This window comes from Bos indicus, chromosome 4 (genome assembly GCF_029378745.1).
Source record: "Bos indicus isolate NIAB-ARS_2022 breed Sahiwal x Tharparkar chromosome 4, NIAB-ARS_B.indTharparkar_mat_pri_1.0, whole genome shotgun sequence".
NCBI classification, from domain to species: domain Eukaryota; kingdom Metazoa; phylum Chordata; class Mammalia; order Artiodactyla; family Bovidae; genus Bos; species Bos indicus.
Genome location: NC_091763.1, coordinates 97165968 through 97178294, shown reverse-complemented (window position 1 = coordinate 97178294; position 12327 = coordinate 97165968).

Sequence of the window (12327 nt, the reverse complement as noted above, 5' to 3'; positions counted from 1 at the left end):
AACAGTTGCTGATGTATGTTATAGGGTCTCAGCTATAAGCAAATAGCAACTTGATTTTTGCAAGACTTCTGGAAAAGACATGTAATGTGCAACTCAGATTCACTTGTCTGGGGAATGGAGAAGGTGGGAAACATTTATCTGTTGGTTCTCACCCCCTTTGCTTCCCTTGTTGGAGGTGGTACAGATATTCATCTCTGAACAGTCTGAGCTTCGGTTGCCTTGTCCTTGTCAGGCAGTGATCACTGAAATCCTCACCATCACTAAGATGCCCCCATTGAATCCCTGGGTTGCGGTCTTGGTCCTCCCTACTCGAGCTGTATAGCAGTAGCTCCTGTGGCCATCTGGGTCGATGATCCTTGCCAGTGTAATGGCTCCTTTCTTAGCCTCCTTGTCCTTCAGCATTAGGGTCCCAGTGCCATCAGGTGTGAGTCTGATGACTGAGTCCCTGGGGCCATCCTCCGCCCCACCGCTGTGCAGTCTAGCCATGGGGGAAATAGCACCGTGTGACTTCCTTTGGCTCAGTGCACATACTATAACCAGGAGCCAAATGCCACAACTCAGCAGGGTGTTAGTCTTGAGATGGAGCCTTATTGGGGATGACACTCCTCAACAGAGTATTCTCTTAGAAGGGTTGCTTCTGAATAAGGGGATACATGGTCAGATCAGGGGATCCCGAGGTTCTGTAGCCATCATTGCACCTGTTTTCCATAACAAAGGACCTCTTCTACTAAGCAATGTAGTACTTTATTCTGTGTTAATACATCAAACGCTCTGTAGATCAATAACAGTGACGCTGGTGGAGGCACTGTTTGCTGACAGGCCAACACCTCTGTGAGGAAGTGTCAGTTCTGTGAAGGGCAAATTTCTGCTCCCTCTGGGTTAGAAGGGTGTGATATAATCAACCTGACACCACATGTCTGGGTGGTGACCTTGAGGAATGGTGCTGTAGCAAGGACACAAACAATGGTCATTGTTTGCAGATCGGATGTTTAATGTTCAGATTGGTGCAGGCGGACCCATCACAGTCCCCATTCCTGCCACTGTGGCCACTCTGTCTTCAGACTCATTGTCTGCCACTGGAGTGGCTTAGCAGGAGACTGGCTGGGATGAGTGAACCTGTCTACTCACCTGACTGTTGAGAGCCTCTTCTGCAAGGAATGTTCTCTGTGGGACATCAATGAGAGACACAAAGATCTATACACTTTCTCTTTATCCCTAGGGGTCCATTCACATGTCTTTTCCCCAGACTTCTCTTCCAGTTTCATTCCTTTCAAGTCCCTGACCAATCGTCCAAAGCGTTCACCACTCCCTAGGAATCTGTGTTTAACCATACCTCAGGCTGTCTCTCCTCCCACAGAACATGGAACAATTAAGTATACTATTGATCACTGCTCTGGCTACTAAGAAAATTTCCCTTTACTGGACTTATAAAATCCACTTTTGGATGAAATCCAGCACTAACGTATAATGCCAACCCATCTTGAAGTAAATTCTTCCTTCGTCTATCATTTAGATATAAGAACACCCTCCTCCCACTCCATAAAGTTGTTAGAATGAGCTGAGGGGCAAGTGCTGTGCAACATGGATAGAATGGGAGCCGGGCCAACTAATCACAAAATTTGCTTGTGCATTGTGGACCTGCTGCGGTAGGATTTTGAATGTACTGCTCATTATATTGGAGAAGGCGATGGCACCCTACTCCACTACTCTTGCCTGGAAAATCCCATGGATGGAGGAGCCTGGTAGGCTGCAGTCCATGGGGTCTCTAAAGAGTCGGACACAACTGAGTGACTTCACTTTGACTTTTCACTTTCATGCATTGGAGAAGGAAATGGCAACCCACTCCAGTGTTCTTGCCTGGAGAATCCCAGGGATGGGGGAGCCTAGTGGGCTGCTGTCTATGGGGTCGCACAGGGTCAGAAACGACTGAAGCGACTTAGCAGTAGCAGCAGCAGCTCATCATATGAACTGACTTTATGACTTGGAAGTTCTGGTAAGAGTGAGCTCAGAGTGCTCAGTTTGGATTTCAGAGCCATTTGGCAGCCTAGGTGTTAATCTCTGCTAGAGCCCAGTAGGACACCAGGAACTATTGCTGACAAAGAGGACAATTCCCTGATTCAGAAGGATGGTCTTCCTCCAGAAACCTGCTTTCATCCTCATGCAGGGTTTGCCAGAATCTTCACCTGGCATTCTTACCCACCAGGAATCTCCCTGCACTACTCAGTCTGCTGGGTCATGCAGCCCAAGTGACAGGGCAGTTTGCCCCACAGTCCAGACTTGTTTCTGAATTGTCTTTGTGTTCCAGATCCTACTTGAAAATGGAAGCCTTTCTGACCACCTGATAAATTGGTCAGAATAGTATTTTCAAGTACAGGTCATGCTGGGGCCAAAACCCAAAAAGGTTCATCAAACATTGTTCCTCCTTCTTAATGATAGGATGTGTTAGATACAAAAACTTGTCGTCTACCTTAGACCGAATATCCATGGTCATCCCAGATTTGACGGACTTCTAAAAATTTTTATCATCAAGTACGTGTTTACAGGAAACATAGAGGAACATGGCAAAATATACTACAGGGATGACATTAACCAAATCAACCTGCAGGAAAAATGACCCAGTTTCTTTAGAAAATCAATTGCAAAGGAAAAAACCAGAAAGATGGAAGAGGAACTGATAGTTAGAGGAGACTTTAAAAACATATTAACTAATTGCAATGTGTAGGGTTTCTTCTATATTTAGTCAAACAACCAACTTAAAAGATCTTTGTGACATTTATGCAACAATTGAAAATGTGAAAAATGACTGATAATTTGATGGTATTAAGGAATTATTAAATATTTTTAGATGCAAACATGTTATTGTAATTATGTTGAAAAGAAGTCTTTTAGAAGCACTGTATATATGGAAGGTTTATGAATGAAAGGATATAATGTCTGGGATTTGTTTCAAAACAATATGAAAGGGGGAAAATGAATGAAGTTACAGTTGAAACAAAATTATCTAAGAGTTGATCATTACTGAAGCTAAATGAGGATAAATGGTGGATTGTTGTATTATTCTGCCTAATACTTTACAATCCACCATGTATCCTCATTTGGAGCCTGTAGGGATCGCAAAGAGTTGGACACAACTGAGCGACTTCACTTCACTTCACTTCAGTACTTTACATTGGCCAAAAAATTCATTTGGGTGTTTCTGTAACAGCTTATAGAAAACACAAAAGACCTGTTTGGTCAACCCAATACATGTGTGCAATTTTCTATGAAAAAATTTTAAAAATATTTTTAATTTACAATTTTAAGAATCATTAGTAAGTAATTATATTGCTAGTGCCTGCAACCTAAGTCTTTGTAGAATTTATCTTCATGCACTGGTTCACTTACAAGAGTGTCTGGGATGTTTGCCATCCCATTCTCATCAGATCCCCTTAGCATGATGGTATTGATGTCCTGGTGGAATCTCAGAACAATCAAGTCCCTGCAGACTCTACTGGGGCAGGGACTAGAAATGTCAGCACAGCCCTCAGGCAAGACACTGAATGCACTTCTGTCTCTCTCATGCAAAATTAAACTGATTCTGAACCTTCCTCTACAGCTCTGGATGGGGAAAAAGGCATCTGCCAGATCAATGGGCACATATCAAGAGTTAGGGGCTGGGATGATCTGTTTGGGCCTTCCCGGGTGGCGAAGTGGGAAAGAATCCATCTGCCAATGCAAAAGACGCAAGAGACACAGGTTTGATCCCTGGGTTGGAAAAAATGCTCTGGAGTAGGAAATGGCAACCTGCTCCAATATTCTTATCTGGAAAATTCCATGGACAGAGGATCCTAGCAGGTTTTAGGGGCTTCCCTGGTGGCTCAGATGGTAAAGAATCTGCCTGCAATGCAGGAAACCCGGGTTCAATCCCTGGAGTGGGAAGATCCTCTAGAGAAGGGAATCTACCCACTCCAGTGTTCTTGCCTGGAAAATTCCATGGACAGAAGAGCCTGGCAGTCTATAGTCCATGGGGTCGCAAAGAGTCAGACATTCTGAGCACACACACATACAAGCATACACATACACATGATCTGTTTAGTAAGGCAACCACAGATGGCACAGCAGCTAGTTTGAGGCTACCACCTAGTTAAGGTTTACGATTGTCGTCCACCATGTTCTGCCCTGGGTTTTCTCTTTTTGTTTTACAGCATGCAGATAGGTGAAGTGAATGGGAATATTATCGGAACCACTACTCCTGCCTCGTTTAAGCCTGTGATGGTAGCACTAATCTCACAATTTCCTCTGACACCTATTGCTGCTTTACTGTCTTGGCCATAAAGGTGGGGCAGGAGGGCAGTGACAAGAATTGCCACCCTGTCTTTCGTATCATTAGTGGCTTTTATTCTAGAGGTCAGAGAACTAAGGAGGATTCTGCCAACTTCTGAATACATCCATTCCAAGGACATATTCAGAGTCTTTCTCAAAGCAACCGATGCTGAGTGTAAGCAGAGAGGCCCCAGGGCAGAAAGCATGAGATTGAGGGCAGGTATCCCCAGGTTTTGTCTTTATGAAGCTGGTTGGACTTTGTGCAGCACTGGTCACCGAGCACTGGCTAGATTAACCAATAAGTGAGGCTCAGAGGATTTGAAGTGGTATACAAGGAGAGCCCTCCCTGGAGGAGGAAAGGGCAGCCCACTCCAGTATCCTTGCCTGGAGAGAATCCCATGGACAGAGGAGCCTGGAGGGCTACAGACCACAAGGTTGCAAAGAGTCTGACACAACTGAAGTGACTGGGCATGCGCAGGGAGAGTCCTATCCAGTCAAATCCATGTCAAAGTATTATTGGGAGGATTAAATGAGAAAACCATGTAACGCTGCATTGCACATCACATACTTAAGTACTCAAAAATTGTTAGCTACTCTGTCATTACTGTCATTATAATTATTATTATTTCCCTGAGGAATAGATCTTTTATTTAGGGAAAGAGCAAGGTGCAGAAAGCTTAGATTATTATACTACTACCTCCTATCATCTCTGGGATGCTTTTCTTAAGAATCCATTTGCTCACTTGGCGCCATAGGGCATGCAAACGCAATTAAAACTAGAGTAGCAACCGCCATTTTACCTCTTCCACCAGAATCTTTCCTGGTAATAACAAGTTATTTTTTTCAGCTATCTTCCCTCCCATTATTAATTAATTTTTCACTCAGTAGTATGCTACTGAGTACTCCTCATTCCTTAAATTCTCTTTTCAGAGGCCTGTTGTGATTTCATTATGGCACCTGGATTCTGAGCTATCTTCATTCTGAATTTTACTGACTATATTATCAGGTTCATAAAACTTGCTTCCATGAAGTGGAAAATCCTAGAAAATTTCAAACTAGTCCAGAGGGGAAACATGAGGCAAATAAAAAGTTATCTATTTAAAAGACAGCAAGAACTTCCCTGGTAGCTCAGTGGTAGAGAATCCGCCTGCCAGTGCAGGAGACATGGGTTCGATCCCTGATCTGGGAGGATACCCACATGCTGCGGAGCACCTTAAGTTCATGAGCCGCAGCTGCTGAGCCCACACTCCAGAGCCTGGGAGCCATGAGTATTGAGCCCATGCTCCGCAGCTACTGAAGGCACTAGAGCACATGCTGTGCAAGAAGAGAAACTGCTGCAATGAGGGGCCTGCACACCACACCTGGAGTGTAGCCCCTGCTTGCCCAAGGAGCAATGAAGACCCAGCACAGCCAAAAAATAGATAAGTAAGGAAAAAAAATTATAAAAGAAAGCAAAATGGCAAATAAGGAAAAAATAAGTATTGAATAGAGAAGAACAGTATATGGATGTGATGGTAGATATAAACCTGAAAGTCAGTAATTGCTTAATAAAAACAGACTAAAGCTTTAGCTGAAACACAACAATTTTAAGGCTAGATTTAAAAGATCCAAGTACATGCTATTTACATCTAAAATGTGAAGCTATAGAATGATATAGATGAGATATGGAAAAATAACAGGGAGGCCTGGCGTGCTGCGATTCATGGGGTCTCAAAGAGTCGGACATGACTGAGCGACTGAACTGAACTGAACTGAACTGAAAGATACATAAGGTATAGAAAGTTAAAGGATATAACATATGCTTCCAGCCAAGATGGAGTGACAGGAATCAAATTTAATTTCCTACCTGAAACAAGAAAGTATCACAATAAAGTGAGTCACATGAAGTTTTTGATTTCCCAGTGCATATAAAATTATGCTTACACTAGCTGTAGTCTATTAAGTGTGCAATAGCATTGTCTAAAATATAATGTATATATTTTAATTTTAAAATATTTGATTGTTAAATAATTTCAACCATCAGAGTTGTACTCTTTTAGCAATATTGACATAAAAGATCACTTATCATAGATCACCATAACAAATATAATAATACTGAAAAAGTTTGAAGTATTGTAAGAATTACCAAAATATGACACAGAGACCAAAGTGAGCAAATGCTATTGGGAATAGGGTGCCAATACACTTGTTTGACACAGGGTTGCCACACACCTTCAATTTGCAAAACTGAATGCACTATATGCAAAGTGCAATAAAGTGAAATGCAGTAAAACAAGGTATGCCTGTATATAAAATTCTAGAAAAAGCCTACTATAGTGGCAGGAAAAAGGCCAGTGGCTGCCTGGAAACTGGTTGGGGAGAATTTAAGGATCATCACGGGGAAGAGAAGGGGGTACAAGGAAACTTTTGAGAGTGAGGCATTATTTTAACGCACAAAATTAGACCAGGTAAATACTAACTGAAATAAACCTAGTTTAGCCATATCAACAATGGGTAAAATAAAAAAAAATAGTATTGCTAGTGATAAAAATGATTACTTCTTACTGATATATTTACAGTTGCCAAAAATTATAATCACTTTAAATTAAAATATACTTACTAACTTTGTCTCAAAATACGTAAAGCAAAAATGGACAAAACTAAAAAGACAAATAGATAAGTTCACAATCTTAGCAAGAGATTGTAACCACCTCTCAGACAAAAATCACAGTAAGAATATGGAAGACTAGAAAAATGAACATTTTAACTGATAAACTTTGCCTAATAGCACCCAACAACACAGTAAAGAACATCTTTAGATGATTATGCTTTTTAAGGACCTAGAGAAAATGTGTAAAACTGACCACGTGCTAGGAAAAAAAGAAGTCACCACTCATTTCCAAGTACTGAGATGATATAAAATAGTGATGCAGATTGGGTTCTCCAGAAGCATACCCCATCCAAAGGACAAGGGAGCAGGGAAATTTATACACGAACTCCTAGCAGTCGTTGGCTGAAGGCTCCTTACTGTGTTTGAGGGTGGAGAGTTATTGATTACCAGCACTTCTTGTCTGGGTTGTAAGAGCCAGAGAAAGCTTCAAGCAAAGAGAGGCAAGGCAGGCTGGAGGAGGTGGGATTAATGCCCACTAAAGTGGTAAAGCAAGAGGGTAGGGCAGAGCACCGATCATATTTGGTAAAGGGGTGGGTTAGGGACAGTGGATAAACAACACGTTAAGGCCCTTTCCAAAGATATCCCAACTCTTGACCTCTATTCTCCTTAATAAATTTGCCTTCTCTTATGTTGCCTGAGGATGGGTGAATACCAGTGCTGGCCAAAATGTTTTCTAGTTCTCCTTTTTCCCCTCTGTCAATGTCCTCTCACAACAGTTTAGAAGGTAAGGTGTTTTGCACCTATAGTGATAAGCTGGGCGACTTCCCTGGTGGGGCAGTGAATAGGAACCTGCCTGCCAATGCAGGGGACATGGGTTCAATCCCTGGATCTGGGAAGAGTCCTACATACCACGAAGCAACTAAGCCTGTGAACCACAACTACTGAAGCCCACATGCCTAGAGCCTGTGCTCCACACAGGCAAGAGAAGCCGCCAAAATGAGAAGCCTGCGACCAAAAGGAAGAGTAGCCCCTGCCCAGGGCAACTAGAGAAAGCTTGTGCAAAAGCAATGAAGACCCAGAGAAGACAAAAATAAACTAATAAAAAAAAAATCATAAGTTGGGGATCCTGATCCAAAATTTTGAGACAGGAAGAGTCCCATGTTTCCATCCCATTACAAATCTTTACAATTCTTAACCTTGCCCTGTATTCTTCGGAGGTTAACTTGGGCAAACTTCTTTAGAGTCCAGAATCCCATTAAAACCTATATATGCTGATGGGTAGGTGTTAATTATAAAAGAGGGAATAGGAGTTTAAATATTTTTGGAAAGTCCTGGAGCAATTAGTGATATTTGAAGCATATGGCACAAGTTCTTTTGTTATTTCTCAAGGGGTGAAACAAATTTTAGTGAGAAAGGAAATCTTCTAAATGCTGGAGTTGATCATAGTTCTGTGTTCTGTAAGACAACCATCTGTGCAGCTGCTCTCTTGCCCCCAGAAGCTCAAGTCCTATGCGTCATCCTCCCACTTACCCACATAAGTAGTACAGAGAAACTTTCCATCACAAGTCCATCACACAAAAGTTGGAGCGATCACTTTCACAATCTGTTCAGACATCAACAGACCAGAGCAACCCCATCCTCCAGAACTTCTGGGCAAAAATAAAACTGCCACCTCCGATGAAGAGCTCAAGCAACTTACATCCAAAGGTCTCCCAGTTGTAGCTCTTGGCGTTGGGCAGTTGAATTTCTGCAGTGTCTCTCAGATACACCCTTTCCATTGCCATTTCCTTCTTAGATTAGGATTCCATCTGGTTTATCTAAACTACAGTTTTCTGGAAGATTTTCTTGCCTCCCACCGCTATCTACCCTGTGTGATCTATAGCCAGGATAAGCCACTTAAAATATCACTTTCATCATTTTATTCTCTTCTGCAGTTTCTACTCTGGCTCTCATTTTTCTCCAAGGCCACATCCTGACTTTAAAAGTTCAATCCTTCTTTTCTTTTTTGTTAATTAAATCAATTATTTGTTTATCTTTTGGACACACCATGCAGCATGCAGGATCTTAGTTCCCCAGCCAGGGACTGAATCCATGCCCCCTGCAGTGGGAGTGCAGAGACTTAACCACTGAACCATCAAGGAAGTCCTGGATCCTTCTTTATCAGTCTGAAATACCTCTTCCCTAACTCCCAGTGTATATGCTTGCCCTCCCTTATCTAATCTGTTGCCCAAACTCAGGATGCATTTCTTTCTTTCACACTACATACATTCTTCCTACTTCATTCCTCTCTACAGCTAACATATCCAAACATCCCTAAATGAGATTGTATGAGTAGAAGAATCTCATGTTCCACTTGACATCGTCAGTCTTTACACGTGAGTCCCTACAAACCTTATCCATTAAAATTTGGGGTCCCTTGGTCATGTGAAGCTCTCCATTTCAGAGAAATGAGATAGAAAGGGAAACTAATTTCAAACTTTGATCAACAAGATCTTCCCAACAAATCAATCTATTAATAAGAGGCCCCCTTCTGCCACTCTTTCATTCCATTTATTTTTTTCACAGCATTTAGCATAATGTGAAATTACCTTACTTGTGTACTTATTGTCTACCCTTCCCTACTAGATGTGAGCTCCACTAGATCAGTGCTGGTCTTGTTCAACACTTTATCCCCAGCACCCGTGCTTGGCATAGAGCAGGGGCTTAAGCAATAGTAGTTGAATGAATAAATCAATCTGTTTCATGACTCCTATTATGTGCATGCTCGGTCATGTCTACTCTTTTGAGACCCCATGGACTGTTGCCTGCCAGGCAAGAATATTGGAGAGGTTTGCCATTCCCTTCTCCAGGGGACCTTCCAGACCCAGGGATAAAACTCAAGTCTCTTGCATCTCCTACACTGACAGGCGCATTCTTTATCACTATGCCACTTGGGAAGTGAGAAGGCTCCGATTTCATGAAGCCTTCTCTTATGAGGTTAGTTAATATTGATTTCTCACTTTCCTGATTGCTAACTCAGTACTTTGTATTCGCCCTGTTAGTTATATCTAGTGTGGCAGCTTACTACACTTGCTGGAACTTATTTTACACATGTATCTCTTATTTCTCCAACTAGATATATTGCTTCTTGGTAAGAATTTAGTTTGGTAAAAGAGAAAAACAATGAAGAAAGAATTTAAGCTTGGTGATTGAGATCACTGGTTTTGGAATATTCAGAACTAAATTTTGATTCCATTAATTAGCTGGGTGACTTTGCATAAGTTACTCAACCTTTCTGAACTGGGACAAGATAAAAACAGTACTTTCCTCCAAGGACTGGTGGAAGGAATCAATGAAAAATCCTATGCAAAAGGGCTTGTTACAGGGCCTTGGAGATAGTAAATCCTCATTAAATATCAGATACTTTTAATTAACAAAATACATACAGAAAATATAATCTATACTTAAATACATTGTAATATATTTTAAAAATATAATGTATGGTTTAATATATATTATAATATACATTATTAAACACATAATGTATTTTTCCAAAAAGAAAATAATATAACAACCATGTGCTCATCACTCAGAATTAACAACTGTTAACATTTCGTCATTTTTTCAGATATTTTTAAATAAAAGAAATAATACATTATAAATAAACATAGATATGTCTCCAGTGCAAAGTGTCACTATAACTATGATTATGATGTCCACCCAGAAATGCTCCTGGAGCATAATAATCATGTCATTTATTTTTTTCATTTCTACCTTCTTCTTTTCCAGCCCTTCTAGAACAGATGATAGGTATAGATGCTTCAGGAATATTTGCTGAATTAAATTAATATGATGGTTTATTCACTCTGTAGAGATCTGATTTAAACAGGATAAAAGGCTTTCTGATTCTCAGAGCCAGGAAACATCTACAGTGTTTCTAGATCATGTGTAAAGGATTTTATTATGTTTATCAACCTTGTGACAAAGCTGGATATATTGTCCCTGCCTGTAACATCTCAGAGAAAGGATGCAATTTAAAAAGGAACCAAAGAAGGGGATGGGCCTCACATTCCACTCCACCCGGAAAGCCTTACAAGCAGCATCCAGCCAACTAATAGGAGTTAGAAGGGCTTCTAGCATGGAAGAGATGATTAAGAAGACTCTAGTGCATTCAAGGAAGTCTCCTTTTGTGAACCAAATCAGAGATCACAGGATTCCAGGTTGCTGGGTATAGCCAAGCTGAGCAGCCGCACTGAACAAACCAGCACCAGAGCAGGAATCAGAAGACACAGGCCAGCTGTCCCCATTCGCTTCCTAACAAGTCCCTTGGCCTCCTTACAGCTCAGGCTTCTTTCTCATCTTCCTAGTGAATTGGTCCAAATGATTGAGCTCTCAGGTCCTCCCTGTAAATTCTAAGTAGCGTGATATTCTGAGTTTAGGGTGCTTCTGAACAGCCTGGATCCCTCAGAGTTTCAAGTTGTATAGTTATGTACTTGTAAGTAACAAGATATCCCAAAACCTAGTGGCTGAAAAACACACGTGTTGCCTTGCTGTTTGTGTGTTGGCTATCCCACCATGACTTAGCGCAGGCTCTCTCACAAGGTGACAGGGAAGATGTCATCAGAGGCTGAAATTAGTTCAGGGGTGGACAGAGGGAGAGTCTGAGTCCAACTCCAACCAGGTGGCTGCTGGCAGGTCTTAGACCCTTGCCGGCTGGCAGTGGAGACAGGGATTCCTTGCCTTATAGGCTTCTCCACGGGGCTGCAGGAAACCAGGCAGCTGGTTACCATCGGAGGGAGGGAGGGTGGTGGTAAGTGGAGGGGGAGGCAAAGGAGGAGGAGGAAAGAAGGGGAGGGAGTACCTAAGATGGAAGCTATCGTCTTTTTTCTAAATTAATATCAGAATTGTTGCAGGAAGGGGGACTCTTCCAGGGCCTGAAAGCAGGCTCTTATTTAACACTCAGAAATGAATTGTCTGAGGAGACACACACACTGATAAAGCAAGAGACTTAACTGGGAAGAGGCACCTCTGTGGAGAGCAGAAGGGTAAAACCCAGGAGGACTGCTCTGCCACGTGGCCCCCAGTCTAGGGTTTTACGGTGATGGGGTTAGTTTTGGGGTTGTCTCTAGCCAGTAATCTGACTTAGGGTCCTTCCTGGTGGTGCACACGTTGCTCAGCCAAGATGGATGCCAGTGAAAAGGATTCTGGGAGGTGGTAGGACATGTGGTGTCTCCTTTTGACCTTTCCCAAGTACTTCTGGTTGGTAGTGGTTTGTTGGTTCCATGTTCCTTACCAGGACCTGCTGTTGTAAAATAACTCAAGTAAATGGTTACTATGGTGGCCACGGTGGGTGGTTTCAGTCAGTGTGTTTCCCCTAACAGAATGACATTCTCTCAACTCTGTCCTCTTCTCGTTAGAAGGGAGCAAAGAAATCCAACTCATGCTCGATGGACTTT